This window comes from Priapulus caudatus, unplaced genomic scaffold (genome assembly GCF_000485595.1).
Source record: "Priapulus caudatus unplaced genomic scaffold, Priapulus_caudatus-5.0.1 Scaffold930, whole genome shotgun sequence".
Classification (NCBI taxonomy): Eukaryota; Metazoa; Priapulida; class Priapulimorpha; order Priapulimorphida; family Priapulidae; genus Priapulus; species Priapulus caudatus.
Genome location: NW_014577991.1, coordinates 61,571 through 64,961, shown reverse-complemented (window position 1 = coordinate 64,961; position 3,391 = coordinate 61,571). Strand labels below are relative to the sequence as shown.

General features: G+C 46.2%; 2 long non-coding RNA genes across 3 annotated transcripts in view; one reads left to right on the top strand and one right to left on the bottom strand.

Annotated features, from left to right (window-relative positions):
- LOC106814486 overlaps positions 1-182 on the top strand; it is a 27,564-nt gene extending 27,382 nt beyond the window's left edge. For both annotated transcript variants that reach the window (XR_001394613.1, XR_001394614.1), the window contains exon 3: positions 54-182. This is a non-coding gene — a long non-coding RNA (uncharacterized LOC106814486). The remainder of the gene's footprint in view (positions 1-53) is intronic.
- Positions 183-2,654: 2,472 nt separating this feature from the next.
- The window catches only part of LOC106814487, a 23,944-nt gene continuing 23,207 nt past the window's right edge, over positions 2,655-3,391 (bottom strand). The window contains exon 3 of the long non-coding RNA XR_001394615.1: positions 2,655-2,685. This is a non-coding gene — a long non-coding RNA (uncharacterized LOC106814487). The remainder of the gene's footprint in view (positions 2,686-3,391) is intronic.

Below are 3,391 nucleotides of genomic sequence, written 5' to 3'. Positions count from 1 at the left end.
GCGTGGTTTTTTCGTGTGTGATTTTCGAGCGTGCGTCTTTCTCTCTCTTGCAGAACACGGGAGCCGTGAGCGTGTTCGTTGACTTTGAGAAGAGCCGAGGAAACTACATGGTCGACGTGGACGGCAACGAGATGCTTGATCTCTTCACACAGATCTCCTCCCTCCCTCTCGGTGAGTGACAGACCTTCCTTCCTTCACACAGATCTCCTCCCTCCCTCTCGGTGAGTGACAGACCTTCCTTCCTTCACACAGATCTCCTCCCTCTCTCTCGGTGAGTGACAGATCTTCCTTCCTTCACACAGATCTCCTCCCTCCCTCTCGGTGAGTGACAGTCCTTCCTTCCTTCACACAGATTTCCTCCCTCCCTCTCGGTGAGTGACAGACCTTCCTTCCTTCCTCTCGGTTGGAGATACGCATACCTCCTTTCTTCACTTCCTCTCAGTGAGTGACAGACCTTCCTCCCTTCACACAGATCTCTTCCCTTCCTCTCAGTGAGTAACAGACCTCCTCCCTCCCTCTCAGCGAATGACGCCCAATCCTCCTCCCTTCTTCTCGGTGAGTAACAGTGGCTGCGTGAGGTTTCTCCCTTATTGGTCCCTCCCCCTCAACGGGGGTTCCTCCGGGACGACGTAGCGAAGAAGCACCTGCTTGCGAAGGAAGAAGCAATTTCCGGACAGATCGCTGTCAGCTGGATTCCCAAAGGAAAGCTGTAGAGGGATGGCAGCTTCCTTCCCTCGCAACAAAACGCCGGCAACAAGAGAAGATGCTTGAAATGAATGCTTGAAAGATGTAGAGGAGATGCCTCCATGCCATCCTGCTAAACACAACAACAACAACAACAGAGGTTGCTTGAAATCAGGGTGTGTGGGTGGACGGTTGGGTGGGTGGTTGGGTGGGTAGTTTTAGTTGTGTAGGGGTATCGACAAAAAGAAGAGCCACCATCGCTGCCTTGCCTGCCCTGGGCTCTACCGAGGCGCAGAAGGAAGGAGGAAAGGAAGGGGGCACTTTTTTGCCATCTAAAAACGCAATTGGAAACGGAAGTTGCGTCTGTTATCTGCAGCGTGTGTTTTTTTGACCATGAACCTTTCTGTGGACTTGTGGATTAGCCGTGGTTGGGTTTGTTAGATAGCGGGCTGTATTTGTTTACTTGCATTCGTACTAACATCGTCGGTTGACCTCCACGGTATTTTTTGCCCCTTAAAATCGCCTACTATAGACATGAAATTCCCCGTGCGATCTTGGTGCGTATACACGTGACGTGGTGATCGTACGTTATATATAGATTTTTACCGCGTTTTTTCGTGAGTGTCGATCGATCAAACTCGCACACCGAGTGAGTTACTTAATTGTGATCGGGAATGAACAATTATTTATTCCCGATGAGAGGTGTATGGAGAGTTCGCAATTCGCTCGTCCCACTTGGATTCCGTGTTTTGTCGAACGAATATTAAATTTCCGGCGCCGTTTTTCGCCTAGTGTTTATAGCTCCTTTGGGGGTTTGGGTTTTTTAGGAAGTGGAGAAAAAACAACATAGCAGGCAGCTGGCATTGCGAATCGATGCTAAATGTTGAGTGACAAGCACATTAACGGTCGTAGAGAGGACGTGCGGAGTTCAAGTCATAGCTGTAGGAGGAATGCTTCGGCGTGTGGGTGTGCGTGCGTGCTTGTGTGTGCGTGTGAGATATAGTGATATAGAGTATAGAGTGAGATCGAGTGAGATAGAGTGAGATAGATAGAGATAGAGATAGAGATATAGTGATATATAGTGATATAGTGATATAGTGATATAGAGATATAGATAGAGTGAGATAGTGTGTGATATAGAGTGAGATAGAGTGATATAGATATAGAGAGTGAGTGAGAGGAAGAGATATAGAGAAGAGTGGCAGTACGAGTAGTGAGACAGGGGCAGTGTAGTGAGTTGGAATCGAAAGCAGGGTAGGGGTAGGATGAAGATGTGCCAGGGGGATTAGTGTGCAGAAACTGGGAAGGGGGTAAGCTAGGGAAGGGGTAATGTATAGGGAATGGGGTAAGCTAGGGAATGGGTAATGTATAGGAAAGGGGGTAAGGCAGGGAAGGGGCAGGGTAGTGAAAGGACAGGGGAGGGATGGTCTTGCTGAGAAGCAATATACGTCACAGGCAGTGAAGTTGCAGTTTTATCATGAGGGCTCACCAGGTTTTAGCCTTCTCTTCTCTTCTCTACTCTTCCCTTTTATTCTATTCTAATATATTCTATTCCATTCTATTCCATTCTATAACATTCAATTTTATTCTTTTCTATATTATTCTATTCTATTCTGTTCTATTCTATACTATTCTATCCTATTCTATTCTATTCTATTCAATACTATTCTATTCTATTCTATTCTATTCAATACTATTCTATTCTATATTCTATCCTATTCTATTCTAATCTAATCTATTCTATGCGATTCCATTACACTGTCCTTAATTGGTATTTTCATCTCTTATTTATTCAATTATAATCAGTTTTAATTCCACTACTATATCAACTGTAATTGTAACACATCCTTCGTTTTACGTGCGTAGCTGCCCTATCCCTCAGCGTGTACTGAATCGAGCATAAACCCTATACTGATTTATATCAGAAGTGAATAATAATATCAGGGGTTAATAATGACAAATTTGTCATCATATATATATTTATATATATATCTTATATATCTATTATTATTCATTCCTGTTTATATCTTGTATTTGTAACAAGATCTCCTACATGCTAGAACGTGAATCATTCACCTTTACGCACGGTCTATATAGAGTATAAGCGTTGTTATAGCAGTAGGGGATCTATAGGGGGCGACTGCGTGTGCGTGTGTGTGTGTACGTGGCCGCGAGGAGACGTGTATCATTGTACCGACCCGCTGTCACGTCGTCGTCGCTGTTCGCCCGTGTTCGAGGTTTTACCTTCAGTAGCGGGAGAGAGAGATTGAGAGATTGCTCTCGTGAGCACTTACACGCGTGATGTGCACCGCGCGCACGGAGACACGAGAGATATTAGTCGGCAGAACATAGCAGAACATAGCAGAACATAGCCTCCTTAGATCTGCGTCGGTGAGACGACGGACACCACGATGACATCTACACAGGAAGCGCATCCGCTGCAACAATCGTGTGCGTCACGTGATCGCTCGTGGAAGCAGCAGACGTCGGGAGCCATTAGTGGCGCACTCTGGTGGTATCTAATCTTATCGCGTCAGCGTCGGTTCGTCTGCGTATAACCGGATAGAGAGCTGAGAAGAGAAACCTTGATCACGATATCGTCGACACCGCTACGGCGCCGCCTCCCATTCCTGTTGTCAACAGGAAAGCTTTCAGACGAAATCTTGTCCTCGACAGCGGATTTTTTTCTCGGCGGGCGAGGGGGGGG